Raw genomic sequence first — 24,681 nt, 5'->3', positions numbered from 1 at the left:
CCGTGAGCCACCGCAGCTGGCTAGCATTCTGTTTTTGTTTTTGTTTTGAGACAGAGTCTCACTCTGTCCCCCAGGCTGGAGTGCAGTGGTACGGTCTCGGCTCACTGCAACCTCTGCCTCCTGGGTTCAAGTGATGCTCCTGCCTCGGCCTCCCGAATAACTGGGACTACAGGCATGCATCACCACATCTGGCTATTTTTTTTTTTTTTTTTTGTATTTTTTAGTAGAGACGGGGTTTTACCATGTGGGTCAGGCTGGTCTCGAACTCCTGACCTTAAATGATCTACCTGCCTTGGTCTCCCAAAGTGCTGGGAATACAGATGTGAGCCACCGCGCCTGGCCTCTGGCTAGTATTCTGCATTCTTGACAGTCTGATAGATGGAAAAATATCCCTATGGCAATGAATACACGTTTTAAAAACATATTGTATGTCGCTGGGCCACTCTTGCCCTCTCCCCAACTATCTTTATTGGTGGGCTTCAGGCTCTGGGCACCCTCTGTTTTGTTTTCTGGCATAAGTACATTCATGTAGTCATTCAACATAGTCATTCAACACATCTTTAAACCCTGTGTTAGCTTCAGCAGCACACATACTAAAATTGGAACGATACCGAGATCAGATGCTCCCTGCACAAGGATGACATGCAAATTCATGAACCGTTCCATGTATTTTTAAAATTTAATATATTAAAAAATTTAAAACTCAATAGTGTGTCCGTTGTGTGCCAGAAACTGTTCTGGGTGCTGAGGACACAGCAGAAAGAGATTTGCCCTCAGGCAGTTCATCCTGGTGAGGACCTAGACAGCTCACACCACGGATGTGTAAAATGCACTGAGTGTTCCTGGGGTGAGAAGCGCTTCGGAGAAAACATTAAAAGGGGCAGGAATGAGCATTTCTGGGGCTTCGGAAAGTTTCACGGAGGGGAGGGGAGAGAGCCAGTTTGGAAGAAACAGAAGTCTAGGAAAAAGCTACCAAGTGCAAAGGCCTGGAGAGGGGGACCGTGCCCAACAGATTGGAGGAACAGCTGGGACAGCAGAGGCTGCAAAGCAGGGACTGGGAGGACTGTGGGACCTCGTGGTCCCTCGGAAGAAGTCTGCCTTTTGCTCCAGATGAGGTGGGGACCTTTGAGGGTTGACACAGCAGGGATGAGACCTGATATTTTCACCAGGATCACTTTGGCTACTGTCTTGTACATTGACTGTAGGGGGTCAAGGTCAGAAACCCAAGACAGTTGGAGGCTAGAGAAATCGTCAAACAAAAGATGCTGGTGAGTTCGTGTGCTGGGTTCAATAGTTTTTCTCCCAAATTCTTGTCCACCTGGGATCTCAGAATGTGACCTTGTTTGGTCTTAGAGTCTTTGCAGATGTAGTTAAAGATCTGGAGAAGAAATTATCCTGGATTTAGGACCCACCCTAAATGACTGGTATCCTCATAAAAAGGGGAAGCCACAGGAAGATACACAGAGAGAGGGGATGTGGAGACGGAGGCAGAGATGGCAGTGATGCCCAGGAACACCAGGAAGCACCAGAAGTTGGAAGAAGCCAGGAGGGGCCCTCCCCTGGAGGCTTCAGAGGGAAGGTGGCCCTGCCCACACCTTTATTTCAGACCTCTCACCTCCAGAACCCTGGGAGAAAAAGATTCTGTTGTTTGAAGCCATCAGTTTTGGACAATTTGTTATAGCAGCCCTGAGAAATGAATACAGTTGTGCCAACACAAGAGTAGAGGAGAAGGTGAAAATTAGTTGCTGGGCGCGGTGGCTCAAGCCTGTAATCCCAGCACTTTGGGAGGCCGAGACGGGCGGATCACTAGGTCAGGAGATCGAGACCATCCTGGCTAACCCAATGAAACCCCGTCTCTACTAAAAATACAAAAAAATTAGCCGGGCGTGGTGGTGGCTGCCTGTAGTCCCAGCTACTCGGGAGGCTGAGGCAGGAGAATGGCGGGAGCCCGGGAGGCGGAGCTTGCAGTGAGCCGAGATCGCGCCACTGCACTCCAGCCTGGGCGACAGAGCGAGACTCGGCCTCAAAAAAAAAAAAAAAAAAAAAAAAGAAAATTGGTCAGAGTTGGGACATATTTTGTAGGTAAAGCCAAGAGGATTTGCTGAAAAATAGGAACGAGGGAACAAGAAGTGTCCAGGCTGACTCCAAAGTTTTTGCTCTGGGCATCTAGCAGGCTGACTGAGTATCAGAAGGGCTGTTTGGGACTGGACATGGTGGCTCACGCCTGTAATCCCAGGACTTTGGGAAGCTGAGGCTAGAGTTTGAGCTCAGGAGTTTGAGACCAGCCTAGGCAACATAGGCTCTACAAATAATACAAAAATTAGCCAGGCATGGTGGTGTGCTCCTGTAGTCTCAGCTACTTGGGGGTCTCAGGTGGGAGGATCCCCTGAGCCCAGGAAGTCGAGGCTGCAGTGAGCCATGATCGAGCCACTGCACTCTGGGCAACAGAGCGAGAGCCTGTCTCAAAAACAAAACACAAAAAGCAAACAACAATGACAAAAGGGCTGTTTATGAAAGAAGGGAACATGCTCCCCTTTGGATAAATTAAATCTAAGTTGCCTGTTAGACATCTAAGTGGAAGCCAGCTGTGCATACATTTTGTTTGCTTCAAGACATGTCTTAAGATCTTTCCATGTCAACCCACAAAGAAATGCCTCATTTTTGTTGTTGTTGTTGCTGTGTATTTCGTTATATGCATAAACCATCTTTTTTTTTTTTCTTTTTGAGATGGAGTTTCACTCTTGTTGCCCAGGCTGGAGTACAATGGCATGATCTCAGCTCACAGAAACCTCTGCCTCTCAAGTTCAAGCAATTCTCCTGCCTCAGCCTCCCAAGCAGCTGGTATTACAGGCGCCCACCACCATGCCCAGCTAATTTTTTTTGTATTTTTATTAGAGACAGGGTTTCACTATGTTGGTCAGGCTGGTCTTGAACTTGACCTCAGGTGATCCATCCGCCTCTACCTCCCAAAGTGCTGGGATTACAGGCGTGAGCCACCATGCCTGGCCGAACCATCTTATTTAACCAGAATTGGGCATGTTTCCAAATGCTTAGCTGGAGAGAGTCTGTCTACGACAGTTTGTTCTTCCATTGAAATCAGTACTCACTAATTTTTCTTTTTTTGGAAATGGGGGTCTCGTTCTATCACCCAGGCTGGAGTGCAGTGGCACAATTAGCACTGTAGCCTTGACCTGCTGGGCTCAAATGATCTTCCTGCCTTAGCTTCCTGGGTAGCTGGGACCACAGGCACACACCACCATGCCCTGCTAATTTTTTTTTTTTTTTTGTAGAGATAGGATCTGGCTATGTTGCCCAGGCTGTTCTCAAACTCCTGAGCTCAAGCAATCTTCCTGCCTCTGCCTTCCAAAGTGCTGGGATTACAGGTGTGAGCCACTGCACCCAGCCAGTGCTTACTAATTTTTGAGTACTTGCCGTGTGCCTGTTCTGAGAGGAATGGCCTCACGAGGGAGATGGTTTGGTGTAGTGGCCACAGTATTCCAGTTTCAGACCATCATCTTCAGTGAAACAGGGCTGTGGCCAGGTACAGTGGTTTACGCCTGTAATCCCACCACTTTGGGAGGCTGAGGAGGGTGAATCACCTGAGGTTAGGAGTTTGAGACCAGCCTGGCCAACATGGCAAAAACCTGTCTCTACTAAAAGTACAAAAATTAGCCGGGTGTGGTGGCACATGCCTGTAATCCCAGCCACTCAGGAGGCTAAGGCAGGAGAATCTCTTGAACCCGGGAAATGGAGGTTGCAGTGAGCCAAGATTGCGCCACTGCACTCCAGCCTGGGCGAAAGAGTGAGACTCTGGCTCAATAAATAAATAAATATAAAGAAAAATAAAAATACAAAATTGGCCAGGCATGGTGGTGCATGCCTATAATCCCAGCTACTTGGGAGGCTGAGGCAGGAGAATCGCTTGAATCCAGGAGATGGAGGTTGCAGTGAGCCAAGATTGTGCCACTGTACTCCAGCCTGGGTGAAAGAGTGAGAGTCCATCTCAATAAATAAACACATAAAAATAAAAATACAAATTGACCAGGCAAGGTGGCACATGCGTGTAATCCCAGCTACTTGGGAGGCTGAGGCAGGAGAATCGGCTTGAACCCAGGAGGCAGAGTTGCAGTGAGCCAAGATCGCGCCACTGCACTCCAGCCTGGCCGACAAGAGTGAAATTCTGTCTCAAAAAACAAACAAACAAATAAACTAGGACTGCTATGTCATCTAAAGACATAACCAGCACAAAGCCCCAAGCTCAGCATTTGAAACAGGCATTGTGCACCTGGAGGCTTTGCTACCATTTCTCATGTAACTGTGTTCCAGAGGCCTGAGACATGAGAGGTGTTCTGTGGGTACCAATTCCATCTTCCCTGAAAAATGACTTGCCTAGTCCAGCAGCTCCCTTTTGGGGCTTCATAGTCCTCCCCAGCACATGGAGGGCTCTGAGAAATTCTGCACTCAGACAGTTTTGCTTATCCAAGTGTTACTCACATGTGTTTGAGGACATCACTCAATTCCTTCTCCTTCCTGCAATTGCATTCAGCATCTCAAGACACCAGAGCCTGACAGGCTGAGAAAAACTTGCTTTGGTTGACACATCAGAGATCAGAAAAAAGATCACAAAAACCAGGTTTGTGTTATGTTTTCAGTGAGTGATCACTCCCCCTCTTAGGTGGGATCTCTTTGGAGTCTCAAATTTTTTCTCCATTTTTTACTTGGAGATGATAAAATAGCCTCTGCCAGATCACCAGGCACTGTCTCTCTGTGGGCTCCCAGCCATCCACTGCCATCCCTCTCTTTATCTCATGGGGCAAGGGGGGCACAGTGTGCAAATTAAATAGTACTCATTATGCCAAGTAGATAGCACCCTACCCAAAGAGCTTTCTCCCAAGGATGGGAAATAGGAGCTAACTTGGGTCCCTCAGGAGAACATTTTCGCCTTGGGGGATTTCAAGGTTTATTTTCGGGTATCAGAATGTAAAGGGAATGGCTTTAAAACTTCAGCACTCGAAGGAACTTTTTGGGTGAAACTTTTTTTTTTGAGACAAAGTCTTGCTCTGTCGCCCAGGCAGGAGTGCAGTGACATGATCTCGGCTCACTGCAAGCTCCACGACCTGCCAGGGGTGATACAAATATTTAAAAACTGGATTATGATAATGATTATGCATATGCAAAAAATATTAGAAGTCACAGAATTGTGCACTAACAATGGGTATTGAATTTTATGATATGTAACTTATACATCAATGAAGTTTATTTATTTTTTTATTTTTGAGATAGGGTCACACTCTGTCATCCTCTCTCATCCAGGCTGGAGTGCAGTGGTGCAATCTCAGCTCACTGCAACCTCCACCTTCCAGGCTTAAGTCTGCCTCAGCCTCCAGAGTAGCTGGGACCACAGAAGCGTGCCAGCATGCCTGGCTAATTTTTTTATTTTTATTTTTTTGAGTCAGGGTCTCATTCTGCCACCCAGGCTGGAGTGCAGTGGCACAATCTCGGCTCACTGCAGCCTCCGCCTCCCAGGTTCAAGCAATTCTTTGCCTCAGCCTCCCACGTAGATGGGATTCCAGGCACCCGCCACCACAGCTGGCTGATTTTTGTAGTGACTAATTTTTTGTAGAGATGAGGTTTTGCTGTGTTGCCCAGGCTGATGTCAAGCTCCTGAGCTCAAGTAATCCACCTGCCTTGGCCTCCCAAAGTGCTGGATTATGGGTGTATACCACCACGCCTGGCTAATAAAGTTGTTTTTTTAAAAAAACAAAAAGATTAAAAGTCAGGGCTGGGCACAATGGCTCAAGCCTGTAATCCCAGCATTTTGGGAGGCCTAGGTGGGAGGATCACCTGAGCCCAGAAGTTCAAGACCAGCCTGGGCAACGTGGAAAGACTGTGTCTCTATTGTTTTTTGGAGATGGAGTCCTGCTCTGTTGCCCAGGCTGGAGTGCAATGGTGTGATCTTGTCTCACTATAAGCTCCACCTCCCGGGTTCAAGCGATTCTCCTGCCTGAGCCTCCTAAGTAGCTGGGATTACAGGCACTGCCACCATGTCCGGCTAATTTTTGTATTTTTAGTAGAGACGGGGTTTCACCATGTTGGCAAGGCTGGTCTTGAACTCCTTCCCTCAAGTGATCCACCTGCCTCTGCCTCCCAAAGTGCTGGGATTACAGGTGTGAGCCACCATGGCTGTCCAGGTGAAATGTTTTTTGCCCACATCAGCCCCTCCCTCCCACTTTCCATTGTGCCCCATGTCAAGGCTACACCCTTGCTCCACTCACAGCAAAGCACACATGGGCATCCTGACTGATCCTGGAAGTTTGAAATCACCTGTTAGTAAGTTTCTGGGTCCTCCATCTTACCAGCCCTTCATGTATAAGGTATTTATTGATCCTTTACTATGTGCCGGCTCATTTATAGCACATGGTGATGAACAGAATAGATCTGGTCCCTGCCACGGAGGTGACTGTCCAGCGAGGATGGTGGCCACTAGTGGTAGAGCATTTATGACACTGATGCCCTTTGCCCTTTGGCCCTACTACCATGAATCCTTGCAGTGACTCCTCTCCAAGGAAGACACCATCGTGCCCTCCTTTCCCAGATGGGATCATCAAATGGTGGGTGGGAGCTAGAATCCCAGCCGGCCCCTCCTCATGTCACTTGCATTGGAATACTGATTACCCAGCCTCCCTGCTCAGGCAACCTCCCTGCCGCGGATGAACTGTGTGCATCCCAGGCTAGAACTCAGTGGTCCCATCCTGCGGTCTCTACTGGGAAAAGCTGGAGAATCCGTAGGCCATCAGGGAAGAAGGGCAGACACATTTGCATAAGAAATGAAAATCCTATCTGAGCTCCCGCCCTGCCTAGAGATTTACAATTCCCCACCAGTTCTGGGAAGGAATAGAGAGAATGTTGGTGGGGGATGGGTGCTTCAGACCAGGCCGTCTGGGCTGCCTGGAAGAGGCATCTTTAGAGCGGACACTTGAAGGATGACGCAGACCTGCCATGGGAAGGGTGTGGAAAAGCATTCCTGGCAGAGGGAACAGCATATGCAAAAGTATGGCGGGAACAAGGCCTGGCCCGTGTCAGAAGCAGACTGAAGGCCTGGGCGACTGGGCTGGCAGCACAAAGAGCCAGTGGCAGGGATGAGGCCAGACGATGGGCAGGCCTTGGTCAGGCAGCACCTTGCAGGCTGAGGTGTGGGCTTTGGACTTAGTTCACTGGGAAGCTACTGGAGAGTTTTGGGGTTTTGTTTTCAGATCACTGCTCTCAGGCAGAGGGTGGGTGGAGACCAGGTAGGAGCCCATTTGATGAATCAGTGAGGAGTGGACGGGGCCGGGATGGAGGTGGAAATTCTCAGGTACACAGTAGGCGCTCAATAAACTCCATCTACCTAGAGTTGAAATTCAGAGATGCAGGTTTCAGGAATTAAATGTGGGGGACCCTGAGGATGACTGCGCCCCCACCCCACAAGTATCCATGACCAGCACTTGGCCATCTATCAGGGGTGGGGGCTCAGTCCTGTTTATTTTCAGTCTGTCACTCAGCAAGACTTTTATAAAATACAACAAAAATGAATGACTTAGACAAACAAAAGGGGAGCCTGAAGCGGTGGTGCATGCCTGTGATTCCTGCTCTGTGGGAGGCTGAGGAGGCAGGATTGCTGGAGCCTAGGAGTTTGAGGTTGCAGGGAGCTATGATCCTGCCACTGCACTCCAGCCTGAGTGATAGGCAAGATCCAGTCTCTCTTTTTCTTTTGGCGGCGGGGAGGGCCTTGTTTTTTTGAGACTCAGTCTTGCTCTGTTACACAGGCTGGAGTGCAGTGATGTGATCTCATCTCACTGCAATTTCTACCCCCCACCCAGGTTCAAGTGATTCTCGTCCCTCAGCTTCCCAAGTAGCTGGGACTACAGGTGTGCACCCCCACGCCTGGCTAATGTTTTGTATTTTTAGTAGAGGTGGGGTTTTGCCATGTTGGCCAGGCTGGTCTTGAATTCCTGACCTCAAGTGATCCGCCCGCCTCCCAAAGTGCTGGGATTACAGGTGTGAGCCACTGTGCCCAGCCAAAATCCAGTCTCAAAAAAAAGAAAGAAAGAAAGAGAAAAGAAAAGAAAGAAGGGCCGGGCGTGGTGGCTCTTGCCTATAGCACTGTGGGAAGATCACTGAGCCCAGGAGGGGCAACACAGTGAGCCCTCAACCCAAAAAATAAAGAAAAAAAGAAGAAAGCCCACTGGTGTAAATCAATTTAAAAATGTGGAGAAGGGACAGTAGGATGCTAATGAGCGGCTGGGAAGGTAAGATGGAATTAGAAAGCAATCTTTGGCACTTGGCAAATCATCATAATGATGAGTTCAGGCAAGACTCATCAACGAATGCCACAATGAGTGGGCCTCAGGGGTTGAACGGAAATAAATGTCCACGACCTAATAAGGCCCTTGTGAAAGCCATCTTATTTGGAAAAACAATCTTTGTAAATGTGTTTAAGTTAGTGATCTTGAGATAAGATCATCCTGGATAACTGGTGGCCCTAAATCCAATGACACCTATTCTTCTTTTTCTTTCTTTTCTTTTTTTTTTTTTTGATAAGAGGTCTTGCTCTGTTGCCCAGGCTGAAGTACAGTGGAGTACAGTGGTGCAATCTCGGCTTCCTGCAACCTCCACCTCCTGGGCAATCCTCCCACCTCAGCCTCCAGAGTAGGTGGGACTATAGGCACACACCACCATGCCTGGCTAATTTTTTTCATATTTTTGGTAGAGATGGGGTTTTGCCATGTTGCCCTGGCTGGTCTTGAACTCGTGAGCTCAAGCCATCTGCCCACCTTGGCTTCCCAAAGTGCTGGTGTTACAAGTGTGAGCCACTACACTTGGTCTGACACATACTTTTTTTTTTTTTTTAGAGATAGTGTCTCACTCTGTCACCCAGTCTGGAGTGCAGTGGTGTGATCATAGCTCACAGCAGCCTCCAGCCTTGAACTCCTGGGCTCCAGTGATCCCCTTGCCTCAGCCTCCCGAGTAGCTCTGACTAGAGACACACATCATACCTGTCTAATTTAAAACTTTTTTTTTTTTTTTTTGTAGAGATGGGATCTTGTTTTATTGACCAGGCTGGTCTCAAACTCCTTAGCTCAAGTGATCCTCCCGTCTTGGCATCCCTAATTGCTGGGATCCACCATGCCCGGCTGACATATGTTTTTGTAAGAGATAGAAGAGACAGACATGTGACAAGGAGTGCCATGGGACCACAGAGGCAGAGACGGCACGATGCAGCCACAAACCACGAACACCTGGTGCCACCGGGAACTGGAAGAGGTGAGGAGCTGATTCTCCCCTTGAGCCTTTGGAGGAAGCACAGCTCTGCTGAAACTTTGATTTTAGACTCTGACTGCCAGAGCTCTGCGAGAATAAATTTCTGTTGTTTTAAGTCATCCAGCTTGTGGTAATTTGTTAGGGCAGCCATAGGAAACAAATAGAGTGGATGTGGCCAGGAGTGGTGGCTCATGCCTGTAATCCCAGCGCTTTGGAAGGCGGAGGCAGGTGGATCACATGAGTCCAGGAGTTGGAGACCAGCCTGGGCAACATAATGAGACCCTGCTGCTCAAAAAAATAAAAAATAAAAAATAAATAAATCAAAATAAGAAACTAATAGAGTGGTTGTGAAGTTGGAGAGCAATGGGACAGTTACATGGTCTCAAAGTACCTTCCCACAGGGGAAGCATAGGAACTTTATAGTGGAGAAGCCTGGCCAATGCCGTGAGCATGTGAGCGGTGCTAATCTCACCAGAAAAGGGGCCCGGGCAGCGTGTGCCTCCTGCCAGGGTGCACCGGGAGCCGGGCATCTGGTCAGTCTGAGGTGCCCATCTGACGGCAGAGCGGAGTCCCACCCAGACCTGCTCCCTCCAAGGCATCGGGGTACTCTGCACATCCCAGGTTTTGGGAACATGCCTTCCTTTTGCACAGTGTCTCCCTCCCATCGCAGACATCTGGGGCCACAGGTCAGGCATCTGAGAACAAGGCCGCTGGGAGGTGCAGGTGCAGGACAGACACTCAGTGCGCACTGTTAACCATGGGCAAGGAGAGGTGTTTGCCTTCCCTCTCTGCATATGCTCTGTGGGAGGGCTTCCTAGTAACCCCGCTAGCTTCTCCATTGCTCGGGGAGGAAGACAGAGGCTAGCGCATCATAGCCATCAGCAGGTGCACTGGCCAGTAAGCAGCAGAGCTGGGCGTCTCGTGAGGGCTGGGTCACGCAAAAGCCTGTGCTCCGTCCGCTCTGGGGGCACTGGGCCCTTTGGTAGGAGGAAAGTTCTCAGAAAGGGTTCTGTTAGCTGCATTCAGGCCAGCGGGACAGGAAGATATCTTTCGCAGCTAGGGGGTGAATCTTTTAAAATTAAATTAAAAATTTTTTGAGGCAGGGTCTTGCTCTGTCGCCTAGGCTGGAGTGCAGTGGCGTGATCTCAGCTCACTGTAACCTCCACCTCCTGGGTCTCAAGTGATTCTCCCGCCTCAGCCTCCAGGCTAGCTGGGACCACAGGAGTGTGCCACCACACCTGGCTAATTTAAAAAAGTCTTTTGTAGAGACAGGGTCTTGCTATATTGCTCAGGCTGGGCTTTCAGCATTTAAACTACATCCAACTCACACGCGAAGGGGTGTCTCACCTGTTGTTGGGAAGAACACTAAAGCTCACGCGTAGGTGCCCTGTCCATATTAATACTGTCCGTGAAGTGCCAGTTTAGCTGTGCTACTTACACTTTTTTTCTAACTCACCTTAAAAGAAACGTAGAATTGTTGGAATAAAAGCTAAAATGGCCATTGGAATATTACTTAAAACATTCATGGGCCAGGCACGGTGGTTCACGCCTGTAACTCCAGCACTTTGGGAGGCTGGGGCGGGCAGATCACCTGAGGTCAGGAGTTTGAGATCAGCTTGGCCAGCATGGTAAAACCCTGTCTCTACTAAAAATACAAAAATTAGCTGGATGTGGTGGTGGGCGCCTGTGGTCCCAGCTCCTCAGGAAGCTGAAGAGGCTTGCTTGAACCTGGGATGCAGAGGTTGCAGTCAGCTGAGACGGCACCACTGCACTCCAGCCTGGGTGACAGAGCGAGACTCCATCTCAGAAAAAAATGCATGAATGCCACTAGATGGCTGGTTCTCAAACTTGACTGCACAGTGGAATCACCTGCAGAAATTTACGAAACCATGATACCTGGGCCCCACCCCTGCAGATTCTGATGAATGGGTCTGGGCTGCAGCCCAGGGCAGTGGGGTTTAAAAAGCTTCCTCTAGGGTTTCAACAGGCAGCCAAGGTTGAGAACCCTGCAGCTGACAAACAGATGTGACCCAACAACGGATTTGGGGTCACATGCTACTGCCTTAGTAAATCTGTATAGCAGGAGGATGGAGAGGACCTCCCTAAGCTTACCCCTACTCCCTGAAGTCTCCCTAAACTTGCCCACCCAGCCTGCCCTTTCCTTTTCGGACATACTGAACCATGGCATCACTTGCTAATTGCCTCCTATGTGGAGGACTTGGCTCCCCAAGGAGAGACTGTAAGAAGGTGGGGGTGGCGTCATCACCAGATTGTTGGAGGACAACACACAGCACTTCGTGTTATTTATTTATTTGTTTATTTATTTTATTTTTTTGAGACCGAGTATTGCTCTGCTGCCCAGGCTGGAGTGCAGTAGCGCGATCTCAGCTCACTGCAACCTCTGCCGCCCAGGTTCAAGCCATTCTCCTGCCTCAGCCTTTCGAGTAGCTGGGAGTACAAGTGCCTGCCACCACACCTGGCTAATGTTTGTATTTTTAGTAGAGATGGAATTTCACCATACTGGCCAGGCTGGTCTGGAACTCCTGAACTCAAGTGATCCGCCCACCTTGGCCTCCCAAAGTGCCAGGATTACAGGTGTGAGCCACCGCACCCGGCCAACACACACCGTTTCTGAATCCACCACAGTGTGCAGCCTAGGCCCACAGTAGGAGCTTATTAAAGACAAAAGCTGGATGGTCATGAATTGGAGCTGTAAACTTGGCTGCTTCATGGGATTATCATGGACTCCCAGAAATGCCGATTACAAACTCAATCAAATGTCAAAAATGTCCCTGCTCAGGTTTCCTGATGCACGGGACTCAACAGCATGTCAGGTATTCTGGAGGACGTGGAGCTGTTTTCTACCCTGAGCTGTGACTGCAGGCACTGCGAAAGGGAAGATACATTTCCTGCCTGGAGGAGGGGAGGATGCCAGGGGAGGAGGAGGAGGATATTGGTGGTGATGGTGGTGACTCCATCTGCTTTGCTGGGGGCTCACTGTGTACAGGCATGGCGCTAAGCCCCCTGCATGCATTTTCTCACTGAATTCTCCTGTCCCCCACAAACTTAGGAGACCAAACTCTTAGTCTCCACACGAGGCCAGGTGCTCCTGAGTGTGGAGGCATTTCACTGCGGTGCCTAGAATGGAGCCCGGTGTGTTGTGGGTGCCCAAGAAACATGTGGAGAACTATTCTCAGGAGGTGTTTGTCGAATCAAGCTGTTTCTACACATGGTCTGGAAGTGGCAGAAGAGAAGCGTGACCTCTGGGTCGGCTCAGACCCCACTCCAGGACTTGCTTCAGTCCCTGACAAGCAAACGGGGATGCGGGGAAGGGAACCAGGGAGGAACTCCGAGAGAGTGGCTGGTGGCGGGGGCTGAGGTGCTGTTAGTGCCAGCCATTGGAATTGTAAGGGTTTACATTTCAACTCCTGGCTTTAAGTTCCCGAGACATGCAGGGACCAGGGCACTGAGGGAGCGCAGGTGTCGAGGGAGGACTTTTGGCTAGGGCAAGGGTCATTTGTTTGGAAAGTCTGGCTCCTCGTGGAATGGTACACATGGCCCAGAGAGAGTAAGAATGTGTTTCTGCCTTACAGGGATTTATCAGCTGGAGTTGGGGGACTCCACTCTGGATTGGTATTTTAAATTTTATTATTTATTTTACTTTATTTTATTTAATTAATTTATTTTTTGAGGAGTTTTTGCTCTTGTTGCCCAGACTGGAGTGCAGTGGCGTGATCTCGATTCACTGCAATGGTGGGTTCAAGTGATTCTCCTGCCTCAGCCTCACTTGTAGCTGGGATTACAGGCACGCGCCACCATGCCCAGGTAATTTTTTGGTATTTTTTAGTAGAGACAGGGTGTCACCATGTTGGCCAGGCTGGTCTTGAACCCTTGAGCTCAAGTGATCCGCCCACCTTGGCCTCCCAAAGTGCCGGGATTACAGGAGTGAGCCACCATGCCCGGCCAGTTATTTTTAATTTAAAAAATCTCTAGATTAAAAAAAAAGTTAGCATGGTAAAAATATTCCAACAGAACCAAAGAGCTATATTTGTTGGAAAGTAAACTTTGTTGTCCTCTCTGACCCCATCCTTCCCCCTGGAGGCAGCCACTCTTAGCTGTTAACACTTTCCTTCCGGAAAGTCTGCACAAATACAAGCGCATGAGACAGACCTCTTCTTTTTTCTACAAAAGGGCACATACTTTGCACATTCCTTTGCATTTTGCCTTTTTTCTTTTTTTAAAATAATAGCGGTTAGCCATTATAGCGCCATTATTTCCATGATTGCATGCTATTCTATTGTGCATGTATAACATAATTTATTGACTAACATCAGCATTATTTTTCTTTTGCTGTTACAAACTATGCTGCAAAGAACCTACATTTCACTCATCTTTCTGAATATGTGGAAGAATAGATGTACATTCTATTACATAAACATACATATTATATAGTAAGAGGAGTTTGGGAATAAAGGGCATATGCTTTTAAAACGATTATAGTTATTGCCAAATTGTCCTCCTGAGAAATTGTATTAATGTTTATCGCAACAAATCTCATGAATATGACTCTTTCCCCATCTCCTTTTTTTTTTTGAGACGGAGTTTTGCTCTTGTTGCCCAGGCTGGAGTGCAATGGTGTGATCTTGGCTCACCACAACCTCCGTCTCCCGGGTTCGAGTGATTCTCCTGCCTCAGCCTCCCGAGTAGCTGGGATTACGGGCATGCACCACCACGCCTTGCTAATTTTGTATTTTTAGTAGAGACAGGGTTTCTCCATGTTGGTCAGGCTGGTGTCGAACTCCCGACCTCAGGTGATCCACCTGCCTTGGCCTCCCAAAGTGCTGGGATTACAGGCGTGAGCCCCCGCGCCAGCCCCATCTCCTTATAAACACTGCATTGTCAAACTCTTTGATATTTGTGAATCTGATGGGTAAAAATGGCATCTCCTTGTTTACCTGAACATTGACTATGAGGCTGATAATTTTTTCATGTATTTGCTTTCATTTTTGTGAGCTGCCTGTTTGTGTTTCTGGTCTTTTTTTTTTTTGTTTTTTGTTTTTTGTTTTTTGAGACGGAGTATCGCTCTGTTGCCCAGGCTGGAGTGCAGTGGTGTGATCTCAGCTTACCGCCACCTCTGCCTCCTGGGTTCAAGTGATTCTTCTGTCTCAGCCTCCCAAGTAGCTGGGACTACAGGTGCCCCTGCCACCATGTCCAGATAATTTTTTATATTTTTAGTACAGATGGAGTTTCACCCACGTTGCCCAGGGTGGTCTCAAACTTCTGACCTCAAGTGATCCACCTGTCTTGGCCTCCAAAGTGCTGAGATTACAGGCGTGAGCCACTGTGCTCAGCCTTTTTTTTTTTTTTTTCCTTTGAGACAGGGTCTCACTCTGTTGCCAGTGCAGTGAAGTGCTTGCAGCTTTGACCTCCCAGGCTCAGGCGGTCCTCCTACCTCAGTCTCCAGACTAGCTGGGACCACAGGTGCACGCCACCACACTTGGCTAATTTTAAATTTTTTGTAGAGGTGGGATCTTGCTATGTTGCCCAGGCTGGTCTTGAACTCCTGGACTCATTTGATCTTCTTTTTCTACTGGAATGTTTGTTTTTTAATATTGGTTTGTAGGAGTTTTTATATATTAAGCAGCTTAATACGTTCCCTGTCTTACCATATTGGATGGCAGTCTGTTTTGGGGTCTTTGTGTAGTGATGGAGATGAGCCCAGAATAATACAGGATCAAAGGCCAGGGGTCCCAGTGCTGTGTGAATTTGTGTAAGTCAGGAGAGGCTTTGTGGGGAGATGGTGTGGAGAGGAGGGTTTTTTTTGTTTGTTTTTTGTTTTTGTTTTTGTTTTCTATCGCCCAGACTGGAGTACAGTGGTGTGATTTCTGCTCACTGCAACCTCCACCTCCTGGATTCAAGTGATTCTCCTGTCTCAGCCTCCCCAGTAGCTGGGATGACAGGCGCGTGTCACCAAGTCCAGCTATCTTTTGTATTTTTAGTAGAGATGGAGTTTCACCATGTTGGCCAGGCAGGTCTTGAACTCCTAACCTCAAGCGATCCGCCCGCCTCGACCTCCCAAAGTGCTGAGATTATAGGCGTGAGTTACCATGACCGGCTTGGAAATGAGTTTTAAGGGATGATGTGGAGGAAGAGGATGTCTCAGTAGAGTGGATTTTATAAGCAGAGTGTCGTGGAAGGAAATTGTGTGGGTTGGTGGAAGGTTGGGGAAAATTCTAAATAATTCTGTCTTCTGGAGACGGAGTGCTGGGATGGGTGCCGTGGGGGTGAAAGATGATAACGTTGAAGGCCAATTGAGGAGTTGGTTCAATTTCCTGTAGGCAGCAGGGTACTGTGGAAGGGATTTGAAGCAAATGATTGGATCTGTGTTTAAAAACACTACTCGGGTTGCCTTTTTAGATTGGATTGTAGGCAAACAAGATTAGAGAAGGAAAACCAGTTAGGAGACTATTGCAGCGAGGAGATGACAGTGGCTCAGGCAAGGTAATGACGTGGACGCTAAAAACCATTTGTACTTGGAAGGCAGGACTGGCAGAGCTGGTGATTAGGTAGGTGTAGAAAATAGTAATTCAGTTATATTTCTCTATGTGCAAAGGGAATTCACAAGACATCAGTGGGCATGGGAGGAGGCGAGAATAGGGCCAAGGTGTGAAGAGTTGGAGGATGTTCGAGGGTCCTCTTCACAGTCAATGTTCCAAAGATTCCTGACTCTGGAGTAGACATCTTTTGGGATGTCTGCCGAGCCCACAGCTTCTCCGAGAACTGCCCTCCTCTCCTAGGTGTGGGATTTTATTGCCAGGTGACGCCGCCTCTCTATGGCTCCCTGGCTCAGGTGCAGAATCCTGACCCAGAGGACACCGATGCAAGCCTCTGTTTTGGAAATCTGGAATCTGAATGTGGACACACTGGGTCAGTTGGCTATGGGACCAGGGCTCAGCTGGCTCGTCCTGTGAGCTCCGGGTGGCCGTGTTTGTGCTGTGTGTGACTGCAGCAGAAGCAGCAGAGAGAAATGAAGTCCCTGGACAGAGATAGGCAGGAACCTCTAGTCCAACAAGACAGATTGAACCTTCCTGACTAACAAGGCAGTAAAGGAATGAAAACACCGACATTCACTAGGACAGGAACAGGAAGGGGAGATGACAGCTCTTCAGAGATGTCAGAAAGTTTGGAAGCAGGAAAACCGATGGACAAATGACAACAGGTTTATATTTGTTTATTTATTTTTATTTTTTTGAGACAGGGTCTCATTCTGTTGCTCAGGCTGGAGTGTAATGGCATGATCTCAGCTCACTGAAACCTCTGCCTCCCGGATTTAAGAGATTCTTCTGCCTCAGCCTCCTGAGTAGCTGGGATTATAGGTGCCCGCCACCATGCCAGGCTAATTTTTGTATTTTTAGTAGAGATGGGGTTTTACTATGGAGGCCAGGCTGGTCTCAAACTCCTGACCTCAGGTGATCCACCCACCTAGGCCTCCCAAAGTGCTGGGATTACAGGCGTGAGCCACCGCGCCTGGCCTGAAGGCCTTTAAAAGGGACGGTTAGACTCCCAGATCTTCCCCATCACTTTGGGCCACTAGGCATCTACCCTTTTCCATTCCAAGAAAAGACCAACTAGGGTTTCCTTTGAAGGCTGGAACCAGGGGAACCTGGATTGCGAGATTCCAGCCTAACTGTGGCTGCAAGTCATGCACTGAAAACGGATTTGCAGGAAAGTCTACTTACAAAGCAGCGAAATGCTGGCATCTTCCTGGCTCAGCCTCCAGAGTGCTTGCGGCCAGGGAGGGGCCTGAGGCTGGAGGTTTCTTCTCAGGTAGTGTTGCTGGATAAAATACAGGACGCATTGTTACACTGGATTTCAGATAAGCAACAGATCCTTTTTTTGGTATAAATATGTCCAACAAATTACAAATTTTTTTTTTTTTTTTTTTTTTTTTGCGACGGAGTCTTGCTGTGTCGCCCAGGGTGGAGTGCAGTGGCCGGATCTCAGCTCACTGCAAGCTCTGCCTCCCGGGTTTTTACGCCATTCTCCTGCCTCAGCCTCCCGAGTAGCTGGGACTACAGGCGCCCACCACCTCGCCCGGCTAGTTTTTTGTATTTTTTAGTAGAGACGGGGTTTCACCGTGTTAGCCAGGATGGTCTCGAACTCCTGACCTCGTGATCCGCCCGTCTCGGCCTCCCAAAGTGCTGGGATTACAGGCTTGAGCCACCGCACCCGGCCACAAATTTTTATTAGTAAAATCTGGCAATGCTGTTCAGAAGAAACTAAGAGGCCCAAGAAAAAAGTGCTTGGGGTGCCAACCCTGATTCCATTCCCAGTGAAACGCTTTGATCCCTTCAGCTCCCACCCAGAGCCTGGTCCATGCCCCCGTTAGAGCTTCCAATAAGCATTTGAGAGTCTCATCTTTAAATGTGAACAAATAGCCAAGATCACCCAACGGAAAAACAAGCTCAGGCTGGGCCAGTGGGGGTCCAGAGGTCCATCTTGCTTCAAATCCCTTCCATAGCTCCCTGCTGTCTACAGGTGGCTAATGCCTGTAATCCCAATACTTGGAGAGGCTGAGGTGGGAGGATCACTTGAAGCCAGGAGTTCTAGACCAGCCTGAGTGACATAGTGAGACCCTGTCTCTACAAAGAAAAAAAAAAAAAATTAGCTGGGTGTGGTGGTGTGCACCTGTAGTCCCAGCTACTTGGGAGAAGGAGGGTGATGGCTTGAGCTCAGGAGTTTGAGGCTGCAGTGAGCTGTGATTGTGCCACTGCATTCCACTTCAAGAGACAGAGTGAGACCCTCTTTAAAAGAAGAAGAAGAAGAAGAAGGAGAAGAAGGAGAAGAAGGAGAAGAAGGAGAAGGAAAAAGGAGCTCAGAAGATGTGGGGAGAATGTAGAGAGCCGATGAGAGCTGCGGAGACACAGAGAGAAGAGACCAGCCTCAGAGGCTGACCACCAGTCTCCTGCTGGCTCCTCAGTTCTCCACTGGTGGAGTCCCTTCCCTTCCCATCTCTGGCTTCTGGGATACAGTCCTCTACCTGCTCAGAGAACCCCCGGGGGTTTAAGCACTGCAAATGTGTTTCTTCTCTTCTGACCAAAGGGTTCTTCTGTATCATGACACAATAACTCCCAGCCAGGATGTGCCCGCCTGGACCCCCATAGTGCTGATCCTGAGCAGCTTGGAGGAAAAGGCCTCCCCTGGGGCAGCAGTCCACCCAGGGTCTCTGCCAAATGACCCTGGCAGCTGCGGCCCCCTTGTGCCCCAGGAGCCAGGGTCCTGTCTGGAGGCTCCATCCAAAAGCTGGCCCAGGTCCCGACTGCCCTCTCGCTCGGCTGGCAGAGGATGGAGCCAGTTGGCTCCGCTTCTGAAGTGGGCGCCGCGAGCTCACTTGGCTCGTGCTCCTCACCAATGCCCTCTCTTTTCGGCCTTGCTGAGCCAGGTGGGGTTTTGGCTTCGGTGCTGCATCTTCTCTCCATGAACAGAAATCCCCGAGGGTCAGCGGTCTCGAATATAATCATCTTCAGATACCTGAAGAGCCGGTGTGAACAGCCGTTCAACTCAGTTACCCCACTTTCATCGAGCATTTCCTCTCTGCCTGCACGATCGAGGTCTTTTCTGATTTTTTTAGTAAATCATATTGATTTGTTTTATAAGTTTCTATTGCTATTATTGATAATTTCATTAATTAATAGAAAATTTTAAGATGAGGTCATTTTGGTAGCGCAAACATCGAAATAGGGTTTTGAAATAGTATGATCAACTAATTTATCATCATCACCAGGACTTTTTGAGAGTGACACTGGGCTCTTTTACTAATTATGTGGGGAAAACAGGTATAAACGGGGACTGTACCATGCAAACTGAAATATATCATCACTCTATTGAGAGATGACTTGCTCAAACCTTAACATCCCATTTATTTCCGAATTTGTTTTAATGATGGAAACAAGGGAGGGAACCTGAGTGGCACAGGGAGTAGCTGCAAATGGTAAAAGTTTTTTTTTTTTTTTTTTTAATGCTTGCTTCATAATAGTAGTTCTTGATCTTAACTCACCCAGGGCCGGGTTTGGCAAACTACAAGATCCAGGTGCAGTCTGTTTTCGTAAATAAAGTTTTATTCGAACACAGCTATGACCACTTATTTACCTTGTGTCTATGGCTGCTTTCGTGCAGCACAGGGAGAGCTGATGAGCTGCAGTGGAGACAGGACAGTTCACTCCTAGGATATTTAGTATCTGGCTCTTTACAGTAAATGTTTTCTCTTTGAGCATAGTGCTCATGCCTGTAATCCCAGCACTTTGGGAGGCTGAGGTAGAAGAGTAACTTGAACCCAGGAGTTTGAGACTAGCCTGGGCAATGTAGCAAGACACCCACCTCAATAGATGTAATAGATAGATTATAGATGATAGATTGATTAGATTGATTAAATGTTTGCTGACCCCCAACGCTGGGAATGTAAAGAAATTCCGATGTCTCACTCCCAAGAGACTCTGATTGAATTGCCCTGTGGGACAGCCTGAGTACTGGCGGGTTTTTTTTTTTTTTTTTTTTTTGAGACTGAGTCTTACTGTGTCACCCAGGGTGGAGTACAGTGGTGCAATTTCGGCTCACTGCAACTTCTGCCTCCCAGGTTCAAGCAATTCTCCTGCCTCAGCCTCCCAAGTAGCTGGGACTACAGGCTACCATGCCTGGCTAATTTTTGTATTTTTAGTAGAGACGGGGCTTCACCATGCTGGCCAGGCTGGTCTCAAAATCCTGACCTCAAGTGATCTGCCTGACTCGGCCTCCCAAAGTGCTGGGATTACAGATGTGAGCCACCGCACCTGGCCAGCACTGGCAGTTGTAACAGTGCCTTAGGCTGATGGCTGGGTACAAGGGTGCATGCCTGTAACCCCAGCTACTAGGAGGCTGAGGCGGGAGGATCACTTAAGCCTAGGAGTTTGAGGCTGCAGTGCACTGCAATCGTGCCTGTGAATAACCACAGCAACCTGGCAACATAGTGAGACCCTGTCTCTAAAAAAATAAGATTGTCTTAGGTGATTCCACCATGGAGTCAGCAGGCAGCACTGAGAACTAAGAAATTAAAGCCAAATTTGGCCAGAGGCAGTGTCTCAACAGGTGCCCCCATACCATTCATTCTTTCCGTGTCAGGTAACACGTGGGCGATCTTCAGTGTTTTATTTTATTTTATTTTATTTTGAGATGGAGTCTCGCTCTGTCGCCCAGGCTGGAGTGCAGTGGCGCGATCTCGGCTCACTGCAAGCTCCGCCTCCCAGGTTCACGCCATTCTCCTGCCTCAGCCTCCCGAGTAGCTGGGACTACAGGCGCCCACAACCGCGCCCAGCTAATTTTTTGTATTTTTAGTAGAGACGGGGTTTCACCGTGGTCTCGATCTCCTGACCTTGTGATCCGCCCGCCTCGGCCTCCCAAAGTGCTGGGATTACAGGCGTGAGCCACCGCGCCCGGCCGATCTTCAGTGTTTTAAATCTGGGAGAGGGGACACATGGGTTTTAATTTTTGTTACATTTGAAAATAGTCTTAAGATTTACTTTAAAATAAAACTTGAGCTGGGTGTGTGATCCCAGTGCCTGTAGTCCCAACTACTGGGGAGGCTGAGGCAGGAGGATTGTTTGAGGTCAGGAGTTCTGGGCTGAAGTGTACTATGCTGATCTGGTGTGTACACTAAGTTCAGCATCAAATATGGTGACCTCCCGGGAGCAGGTTGCCTAAGGAGGGGTGAACCCGCCCAGGTTGGAAATGGTGCAGGTCAAAACGCCTGTGCTGGTCAGTGATGGGATCATGCCTGTGAATAGTCACTGTACTCCAGCCTGGGCAACATAGTGAGACCCCATCTCAAAAAAAAAAAAAAAAAACCCAGACAAACAGACAAAAAATTGAACTTGAATCAAAGACTGGGGCTGGACTCCTTATCTGGTTTAGTCTCCGCATAGCCCTCTGGGGACTGGATTCTGCTTTTCCTTTTACAGATGAGGCAATGGTGCCACTGTGGGGTTGAAGGACCCGCTCCAGGCTGCACAAAACCTCAGGCTGACTCTTTCCAAAGCAAATGCTTGACTTCTTGGGAGGGTTTTTAATTTTTTTTCCCAACACCCTGCTTTTCATGAGCAGCTCCCAAATGTCAAAGGCCAGAGAGGATGGTGTCCTGCGTTCATGAAGGCAGGAAGTGTTTATTGAGCTCCTACTAGCTGCAGAGCTAGGCAGGCAGTGAACAGAAAAGGGCCCTGCCCTTATGGAGTCAGACATCCACGTCGGGAGGCAGACCCCGCTGGGAGTTTGGGTGAAGCGTTGTTGAATGTCAGGCAAGCGGTGGTCCTGGTGCTGCTGACCTTGTCTGGGAGGATCAGGAAAGTTTCCTGGGGAAGAGGCAGGGAGATCTGAGCTGAAACGTGGAGGATGAAGCTGTGGCTGCCTGTCTCTAGTGCATGGAAGAGAATTCCTGGCAGAGGGAATAGCACGTGTGACGACCCAGCTGGGGAGTCCAGGGCTGGCGCCTGGAGAGCTCCGGGACGGGCTCAAGGTGGAGCTGGAGAGGGCAGACGTGGGAGGGAGGAGGGAGGCAGGTTCCTCACCACCCCCAGGGGGTTAAATTAAGACTGGTGAGTCAAGATTCCAAGAAAATGAATGGCTCTTCTGCCAGAATTTTAGGCAACTCCACATTCCAAGACAGCCCACAGCTTCCTCTAACAGCCAGGCTGTTCCCAGCCCTGGTGGAGGAGGCAGGAGCTGGCCACTAGCTGGGACACTAGGTGAGAGTTCAGGCCTCAGGTAGGCATCTGGGTTGGACGACAGAGTGGGGTGGGGGAGTCCAGTACACTGGAGACCCTCAGGCCCAGGCTCAGGGTTCCCAGTCCTGCACCTGCTACCCTGTCTGCATTTGCATCCTTGGGAAACAGACTTTGAATCAGAGATTTATGTGCAGGAAGTTTAGTGGGGCGTTTTCTCAGGAGCTGCACTGGTGAGGGAGGATAAGCAGCTTGGCTGTGGCGCTGAGGTCTCAGCCCTTCCTCATGGGAGCTCTAAGCCAGGTGGGCCTTTAAGAGATGTTCCCAATCAATCAAGGCCAGGACTTATCTACCAGATATCAGATGCAAGTTGTCCCTCAGGGAAGGGGCCACGGGATCAGATGGGGCAACTCTCTGAGGCTGAGAGCAGTTCCTGGGGAGTTGCTCGGCTGTGAGCTGCCAGCTCCTGCTCCCAGCAGCCACAGGAATGGAGTGCCCTGGTCGGGGAGGATCTGCAACCACAGCATCCACTACAGCAGCTGTGTGACCTGGAGCACACGGCCTAACCTCTCTGAGCTTCCTGTAGGACCACAGCATCCGCTACAGCAGCTGTGTGACCTGGAGCACACGGCCTAACCTCTCTGAGCTTCCTGTAGGACCACAGCATCCACTACAGCAGCTGTGTGACCTGGAGCACATGGCCTAACCTCTCTGAGCTTCCTTTATGCAAAATGCAATCACTGGGCTGTTGGGAGGATTCAGGATATTGCATGTAAAGCACCTGGCCCCAGTCTTGAGCTCCAGAAGGCACCCAGGAAGTGTCTGTTTGGATCAGTGAATGGATCAGTTGAAAGGATCAGTGAATGTGTTGCTTCACAATGAGAATGAGTGTGAGAACCCCCTTTCTGGTGAAAAGATCACCGGCCCAGGAGTCAGGAGAGAGTGGTTGCTTCCAGCAGTAACTGGTCGTGTGACAGTAGTATGATAAGACCGTAGGCTTTACATTTTGCTCTCTGGGCCTTAATTTCTTTATCTTGTAAACAGGGATAATGACACCTGTGCCACCTTCTCCTAGGCTATCTCTTCCTCAGTGTTGGGAAACTGAGTGGAGATCATGCGATGGGAGGTGAAAGCTTTGCAAAGGAAAAGATATCATCAGTTTCTACAGGCGGGGTGGGCGTGGCAGCAGGTGGCAGAGCAGGAAGTGGCCTAGGTGAGCCAGAACCCTGGTTGGGCGTGAGTGCAGCCCTGCAGCCACATAAGCTCACACCTTTGCACAGGCTTCCTTACACACGCATGTCCCTGCATGTGTGTATACACAATCATGTGTCCCCCAGTAACGCACCTACTCACAACCACCAGAGCAAAGGAAAGACAAGGAGTGGAGCTGTCTGCGGTGCACCTGAGACCCCATCTCCCCTCCCGGCCCATGACTATATTGTGGAGGGATGAGGAATGGGGTTGCTGAGAAGGAACCCAGGCTGGGGGCCATGTGCGTGTGGGTCAGGCTGGCAAAGCCGTCTGTCTGCCTCTTAGGCTGCCAGGCTGAGCAAAGGCCACGTGCTGGGCTGAAGAGCGCAAGCCAATGTAAATAGGGCCCTTTGGAAGTAGGACTCATCTGGAGAGCAAGCAAGCAAAACAAGCCTAGCTTTTCATTTAGGGACCGTCGCAGAAAACTCTGAAATGCACCAAAGAGTTAACGGTGTTTGGCGCTGATCGGTGGCATTGAGGGTGCCTTCTATTTCCATCCCTTGATTCCACTCATTTTTCTACTGTCAACATGCATTAGCATTGCATGATTATCAGGATCATCAGTGTGTGGGTTGGCTGAAGATATTTGTTGATGGTGTTTGTCCAGCTCCTTTCCCTGCCGCCAGCCCCTCAGTGGCCCTCCTGTGCTCTGAGTGGTTCTGCTAGGGCTGTGAATTGTGAAAGCCTGGACCCGGGGCTGTGCGGTGGGAGTGTGGGCCGGGCCTGGGAATCTGCAGCCCTCGTCCCCAAGTCCATGGTAATTGTCACATGGCCTTGCTGGGCCAATCAGAATCCTCCCTTGTCATGTTATAGGCCGACCCTGGGGAGATAAGCTCTCCCTGAAATATTCACATTGTTTCTGGCCATGTTCCCTTTCCCTTCACCACCCAGAGAAGCAGGAGAGAGAGAGAGAGAGAAAGGGTGAGAGGGAGAAGCAGCCAGCTGTACAAATAAATATAAATCCCTTTGATTGTAAGATATGATTCATTATTTTATGTACAACTGTGATGGTTAATTTCATGTGTTAACTTGACTGGGCTAAGGGATGCCCAGATAGCCCGTAAAATATTAGTTCTGGGAGTGTCTGTGAGGGTGTTTCCAGAATAACTTAGCATTTGAGTCAGCAGACAGAGTGAAGAAGCTCTGCCCTCATCAACGTGGCCAGGCATCTTCCCATCCGTTGAGGGCCCAAACAGAACAGAAAGGTGGAGGGAGACCGAGTTCCGTCTTCTGCAGTTGGGACGCCCGTCTTCTACCCTTGGACATCAGAGCTCCTGGTTGTCAGGTTGTCGGACTTGGACTGAATGACGCCACTGGCTTTCCTGGCTCTCCTGCTGGCAGATGGCAGACTGTGGGACTTCTGGGCTTCCATAATCCTGAGAGC

At 49.2% G+C, this 24,681-nt stretch overlaps 1 non-coding gene across 1 annotated transcript; it reads left to right on the top strand.

Moving 5' to 3' along the window:
* Positions 1-569: 569 nt before the first annotated feature.
* Positions 570-672, top strand: LOC112424741 (U6 spliceosomal RNA). The gene has a single exon (XR_003015648.1). It is a non-coding gene; the product is annotated as a U6 spliceosomal RNA (small nuclear RNA).
* The last annotated feature ends 24,009 nt before the right edge of the window (positions 673-24,681 follow it).

The sequence above is a fragment of the Macaca nemestrina genome, chromosome 15, assembly GCF_043159975.1.
Source record: "Macaca nemestrina isolate mMacNem1 chromosome 15, mMacNem.hap1, whole genome shotgun sequence".
NCBI lineage: Eukaryota > Metazoa > Chordata > Mammalia > Primates > Cercopithecidae > Macaca > Macaca nemestrina.
Note: the sequence above shows the minus strand (reverse complement) of the source record. Positions and strands in the feature narration are given on the sequence as shown.